General features: G+C 36.8%; 1 long non-coding RNA gene across 1 annotated transcript; it reads right to left on the bottom strand.

Annotated features, from left to right (window-relative positions):
* Positions 1 to 2,513: 2,513 nt before the first annotated feature.
* On the bottom strand, positions 2,514 to 7,097 carry LOC107687890 (uncharacterized). Its single transcript, XR_001634178.1, has 3 exons — positions 7,064 to 7,097; positions 4,348 to 4,410; positions 2,514 to 2,588 (listed from the first exon to the last, which is right to left on the bottom strand). It is a non-coding gene; the product is annotated as an uncharacterized LOC107687890 (long non-coding RNA).
* Between the last annotated feature and the right edge of the window lie 285 nt (positions 7,098 to 7,382).

Below are 7,382 nucleotides of genomic sequence, written 5' to 3' on the forward strand. Positions count from 1 at the left end.
CTCACCATCAAAATTCGAAGGCATCCTAGTTGGTTGACAGTGTGTTGCTATTTGTTCGCTAGGGTGTTTTGGGTGGTTGTTAATTGGTTACTTGCTGGCATGAGTCAAAAAGTGCCTACAAAGAGTCAAATCTATGATATTCTCGCCCCAAGATATGGGTCAGGTCCCTATTTCAATGTAAGTCTAAAGGATTTTTTTGGCCTTTCTAGGTCACATAAAAAAGTTAAAGCACATGTCTCCTTATGATTTGTTATTACTTTCTTTATAAAATTGTGTGGAGTAAGATTAGTGTGGAGCGAGACTAGAAACAGTCTATTTATATTCAGTACTTTAGGATCAATTACCTTCAAATATATGTTGCCATTAAACTGAGTATTGTCATTTTAAGTATCTATACATTTTTACACATAACTATCTCAGCAAGATTCTCTCAAAACTATTGATCTGCCAACAGGAGCTGACCTGGAAGACTTAACAGACCATATAAGGAATCCGTTTATGCTGCTTTGCAACAACTTGCAAAGCATACAGAATTGCACTCGGTTGCTCTCATTTTGGAATGCAACATGTCAAATTAAACTTGTCAAATTAAAATTGTCAGCATATTTTCACATACTTGTGTAGAGTTTGCTTTGGGCCTTATGCACCAACTTTTAATATTTAAAGGAGCAGTTCGCTACCAGAATTAAAATTTCCTGATAATTTACTCACCCCCATGTCATCCAAGATGTTGATTTCTTTCTTCAGTCGAAAATAAATTAAGGTTTTTGAGGAAAACATCCCAGGATATTCTCCATATAGTGGACTTCAATGGTGGCCAATGGGTTGAAGGTCAAAATTGCAGTTTCAATACAGCTTCAAAAGGCTCACGATCTCAGCCGAGGAATAAGAGTCTTATCTAGGGAAACAATCTGTCATTTTCTAAGGAAAATACAAATCTATTTAATTTTTAACCACAAATGCTCATCTTGCACTAGCTCAACCTCAAGCATTACGTAATCAAGCACTTGGGCATAGGCAGAAGTACCGACCCAGTGTTTACAAAGTGGACATGCAAAGAAAGTCAAACGGCCTTTACAAAAAAAGTTAAAACAATGGTGCTGGACGTACACAGACAAATAGCTAACTGCGCGTGATGTTTTCAACATGATTATGCAATGTGTGAAGACGTGCATGCACATCGCAGAGCTAGTGTAAGACACATTTACATTTGTGTTTAAAAAGTATGTACATTTTAATTTTTTTAAGAATATGACCAATCGTTTCATTAGTTAAGACCCTTATTCCTTGTCTGGGATCGTGTAGAGCACTTTGAAGCTGCACTGAAAGCAGTTTAGACCTTCAATCCATTGGCCACCATTGAAGTCCATTATATGGAGAAAATTCCTGTTATGTTTTCCTCAAAAACCTTAATTTCTTTTTGACTGAAGAAAGACATGAACATCTTGGATGACATGGGGGTGACTAAATTATCAGGAAATTAGGAAAGGTTTCATTACTTAGCAGACGCTTTAATCCAGAGTAATTTAAAAATGCGGAATGCAACAAGCGTTTTATGATGAGGCAAAACACGAGTAGTGCTAACAATGTAAAGTTTCAAGCACTGCCCAGGGGAGTGTTTCCCAAAAGCATCGTAAGCTAACTATGGTTGCAAGTTCCATTAAACTCTATTGGTAATGATGGAACTTGCGACCATATTGCTTTTGGGAAACACACCCCAGAATATTACAAACTAGAAGGAGGAATATAATAATAGTCAAAACAAAACAAGAAAGTGTTTTGCAGGATGCACTTAAGTGCTAACGGAAGAGATGGGTTTCCAGATGTCGAACATGTTGGGTAAATGTTAAGCACACCTTCACATATCTAGGCTAGCTCACGGATTAGGACTGTGACATGCGAATATATGCAAATCTACAGTGTCCCCCTTGTTTTTGACCTTAAAACCTGGAACGGACAAGAGTCATCTGTGGGGATCTCTGGGGCATCAACGGTCTCCTCTGTGCTGTCAAACTCTGATCGCACCGGCTGCCCTTTTCGCCCGTTATGTATTCATGCCTCCCGTCCCTTAGGTGTAAAAAACGAAAAAGAGAAATGAGGAGAATAAAGTGACACATTAATTTATTGACCAAGCATCCTCCTCTCGGCTCACACCTCTCCGTCTATCACCGCCCCAGGTGTCTTCGTTGCCAGTCGCATGATGGTCTGACGCCAAGTGACTGAGAGGTGATGCGCGGGCAGAAATTGAGAGCGATGGTCATTCATCACGCGGGGGTAAAAACCAGCACCTCTTTCCTCCTGAGACAGCAGCAGGTGATGGGAATGAGAAAACCAGGCTGAGGTTTTTTTACGTTGTCTGGCCCATATATCCCATAATGCCGTTGGCTTTGTTAACGTCAGGCATGGAAGGGGGAGCTGGGTCATCTTTTTCTAGGAGTGTTCCTGTATCATGTTTCCGCGTGCCTTTATTATGGCGGTGTTCTCCATCTCAACCTCTTGTATATATCACGCCCTTGTCTTCCTGCTGCTTTAGGCTGATGTAGGGGGTCATGTGGTTACCACATGGACCATGGTTTGATGGACAGTATCTGCTTAATGCAGGAAAAGAATGATATATCATACTGCCAAGCTTTTAAATATTGTTTACACGTTTGACAGGTACTGTACACTGGGATAGACTTGTCTGTACAAATTCTGCTGTCAGTATTCTATTACTACCTGATGGGAAATAAAATCTGGTCACATTAAAGAAATGGTTCCATTAAAAAAATAAGAAAAAGAAAATTTGTCATCATTTACTTACCTTCATATGCAAAACTCCAAAAAAAATACCAAAAAGACTATCACGAAAGTGGTCCATGCACTTACAATGTATTCCAAGTCTTCAGAAGCCATAAGATAGCTTTGCTTGAGGAACAAACCAGAATTTAAAGTTGGGATGTAATGGAAATAGCGCCCAATTATTTATTTAGTATTGTATTTACTATTTTAAATACTAAATACTTGTACGACTTCGTTCTGTCCATTGGTCGACTGGATGAATGCAGATTTGAATGCGAGCTTGGAGTAAATTATAAAAAGGGATGGGGTTTATGAGAAGAAAAAAAAATACTTGAGAAGTCGAGTTATGATATTTTGATTAAAGATTACAAGCAACAAATTTACAATAAGATCAATAACATGCATTTAGAAAATACATTTGATGGTGACTTGTAGTTAATTGCTGCAAACTCTCAAATCTTATCAGACTTTGGCATTTTCAAACTTGGCATGTTGCAATTGTTCACAACATGTGAGAGCCAATATAGTTTGGCATAGTTTGCAGGATTTTATCCATCAGGAACTGTTCAATGCCAAAGAGGGCTTTCTAACCTTGGACATGGCGGTTTAGGTCAAATTCATGCTCAATATATCAATGAGATATATCTCAATTTAAAAAAAAAAATCATATTATATATAACTAATATATTTATACTAACATACATATATCTCAACTTAAACTAACATATTTAACCAACAATAAATTAAACTGCATTAACAACTGAATATAAGATAATTCTAATCCTCTGCAGCCTTGGTTATATAAGCTGAAATGGACAATTGTTTCAAAATTTGATGAATGACTATAAAGACAAACACTTTTTAGAATATGCACTTATGAATCATGCACAAAAAGACCAGGAATAAATGTTAAAAATGTTTTGCATCTCTGCAGGTGTGCTGCAGTCATGAACATGGCTGCACTAAAACTTTATGCTATAGAATTTTAAAAATAGTACATAGTTTTTAAGTATTTTTAGCCCATTGTGCATCTAAACATCTACTTTGTCTTTGAATAATGTGAATTATTAAAAGTCACATTAATAAGTCAAAGCAGAGTAAGGCAGCAACCCTCATATCTCCCACTGGGCCTCATTCATGAAACACGAGCAGAACGAATTTCTCTGTGAATCATTCACAAAAACGTATTACTTAATTCGACGATTAATGTGTGAATGGTTTTACAGAGGATTCATGGATGAATTCGTTCAGCTTGTGTTTTATTAATGAGGTCCGGTGAGTTGCCGCATTACTCCAGCAAGCATACAGAATCTGATAGCATGGTATACTACTAATTCTCCTCAGAGCGCAAGACTGAAAAGCTGATGAAAGGAAGGAAGATGCCTTGCTCTAGGTTCAGCTATTTCATTTTTGAGCTGTAGGTCTGGCGATAGATGCCGAGATGTAGCAGGCGAAAAGACAAGAGGGGAAAAGTTTGACATCCGCTTCTTCCGAGGTTCAATCAAGATGTGTGGCTGTAAGCAGGAGAGAGAATGAAAGAGGGTGAGTGAGAGAAAGATACCTAACCTGGCCAAGTCATGATGGATGAGTCCAATTGCACCCCCTCATCAATCAGCAAATGCTGCAGCACTGTAACAAAAAAAAAAAGCGAAATGGAAAGAGGGGGGGGAGCCCATGCAGGGTTTCAACTGAGAACAGGGAGGATGTGGTGAATGGGGAATTTTACGGCATCCATCTATTTGAATAGTCACACCCTGATTGCTTTCTTTCTCTCACAAACACACACACATTTGATTTTCATGGCTATGTTCGAAACTGCATACTAACATACTACTCTTCTTACTATTCCTGCAGTATACGGAATGTAAACTGTGCAGAGTATGCAAATTTGGCAAAATGTTAGGTATACAACCTATGGAGTGCCACAAGGATCTGTCCTAGGTCCTCTGCTATTTTCGATATACATGTTGCCCCTTGGTAATATTATTAAAAAATACGGGATTAGTTTCCACTGTTATGCCGATGATACTCAACTATATATCTCAACAAGACCAGACAGGAAATGAAAAAAAAAAAAAAAAACGAAATGGAAGGAGAGGGAGGAGCCCAAGCAGGGTTTCAACTGAGAACAGGGAGGACGTGGTGAATGGGACATTTTATGGGATCCATCTATTTGAATCTTCACACCCTGATTGCTTCCTTTCTCTCGCAAACATGCACACATTGCATTTCCATGGATTTATTCGGAATAGCATTTTAGCATACTACTCTTACTATTCCCATTGTATATACTATGTAAACTGTGCAAAGTTTGCAAATTTCGCAAAAAGTATGGTATACAACAGAACATACAGCATGGAGTATTGTTTATCACAATGCAATGCGCTTGACTTGATTTTGACCAAATGCTAGGACATTTTGTTTCAACTGGATAAAAAAAAATCTAAATAATTATAATTGGCCAAAACTCACATTTAACAACATCACATGACCTTTTTTAAACCTCATGTTGTGTTCTGGTCATTTTGACTCGGAGCGGATTTTCTTTGTCCCAAAAATGGTAGTTAACATTTGACTAAAACTTACTGACTTTGGTCACAAAAAAACAATCAATCAATAAATAAGGATAATTTTTGTACCTGTCAAAAATGACCAGTCTACAAAAAATTGCTTAGAATTTTTTCATTATGCTATATTATTACCAAATATTGGATTCAATCTTTTTATCAACTTTCTTTCAATTAGCACAGGTTTTGGATTTCTTTTTGGAACTGACTGATTGCATTCCTTATTGATCTGAGCTTATGCATCTCAGCTTTTGTGTCAATATCGGCAAAATTATTCGAAAAATAATTGAAAAATAATCTGAGCATAAGCTCAGATCAGTGAGGCCTACAACCAATCAGTTCCAAAATGAACAAACCTCCTACTAATAACAAGTTGACAAAAAGACTGAATCCAAGATTTGGTGATAATATAGCATATTGAGAAATTTACAAGCGATTTTCAAAAGGCCGGTCATTGTTGACCAGGAACACCAGATTAGTTAAAGGATTTTCGGCACAGCACAAGGGTTGAATAGTATGGAGTATACACAGCATGGTATTCCATTCCAAACATAGTGCCACACAAACATTTTTCTATGGCCATATTCTAAATAGCATTACCATAGTACTTGTACCATTTCTCCAGTATGCACAGTTTCTGTATGCATAAAATATCCTGTTTGACCAAATGTACAATATACAACAGAGAATGCTGAGTGGGATACTGTATTCCACAATACAATGCTCACAACCTTCCTTTTCCAGTGTTACAAATAAAGTAACATCAACCGCATTTTTTCCATCTTGACCCATTATTTGATTACATTTTAAACAAAATTGGATTAAAAAATAAAAAAATAAAATTAATTTTTATAAAATTACATTTCTGAGATAATTAAACTTGCAGTGTGGCAAATGTAGCATGTCAACTACATTCTATAATTTCAAAACATTTCATAATGTGTGCTGTTTCACTTAATATTTCTACAAAACTAGGCAGTCCACTGTATATACTGCACAGAATTCAGTAAGCAGCAATCTAGTATTCATTCTGAACACAGATGGTGTGTACAGCTTGTAAACCTAAACAATTTATTTCATTCAGATCATTTGTAGTTTACAAGGCTTTGAAATATTATAAATCATTTAGCTAGAGGGCTATATCACTACATTTATTAGATCCTTTATGCATCACCTTCATTAAAATGAATAAATAAATACATACAGTGAATTGCAGAAGTATTTTAAAAGCACTGAATGTAAATTGTACTACCATGGCCTATCACAAGATGATCCATTTTCAAGCCATTTCGCAGGAAGGTCACTTTGCACGGTGCATCCGCTCAATATCAATAAAAAGAGGCTCGATATATTTTCTACATGTGAAACCGTCATCCAGTAAATGGTAAAAGAGAAAATGTACCTTGTCACAAAATGGTAGCCCTTAAAGGTGAAATTCATATGAAATCAATGCGGGCCGCAGACATGAACAGATAGGAACACACAAATCAACGTATTTATACCGGCCCTGGATGCCTGAATCCAGCTCAGCAGCCAAAGAGGACATGGCTACTGGCTGTAGATCCTGCACTGAATCACACTATAAATAAGACTGATGTAAAATTAGAAGATGTGCTGTATTTATTTTAATACTCTGTTCTTCACACCCCAGAACTGTTGTTATTTGGTTGAACCATTTTGAGCTAAATGTAGCTATAACAAATTCATCTACTCACACTCATGCCAATCCAAGACCATACTGCCCCATTTGGCACCCTAGGTATGGCATCCAGGGGAAATTTTGACCAAAACAGCACCAAGCATCATACTTTTTTTTTTTTTTTTTACATTTGCTTTTGACTGTAACAATATTTTAAGTATGATTAAAAAGCATATTCAGAAGAGTTATTCATATGACACAGCACAATTTTCTCAGAACTGCCTGACTAAAAATAGCCTCCTGTGGAGGTACCATATGGTGATGAAAGATAACTAATTCATGTAGCCTACCAATGGTATGGTAAATGTCCAAATAAATAAAAACAACAACAACAA

Source organism: Sinocyclocheilus anshuiensis, unplaced genomic scaffold (genome assembly GCF_001515605.1).
Source record: "Sinocyclocheilus anshuiensis isolate Anshui unplaced genomic scaffold, SAMN03320099.WGS_v1.1 scaffold273, whole genome shotgun sequence".
NCBI classification, from domain to species: Eukaryota; Metazoa; Chordata; class Actinopteri; order Cypriniformes; family Cyprinidae; genus Sinocyclocheilus; species Sinocyclocheilus anshuiensis.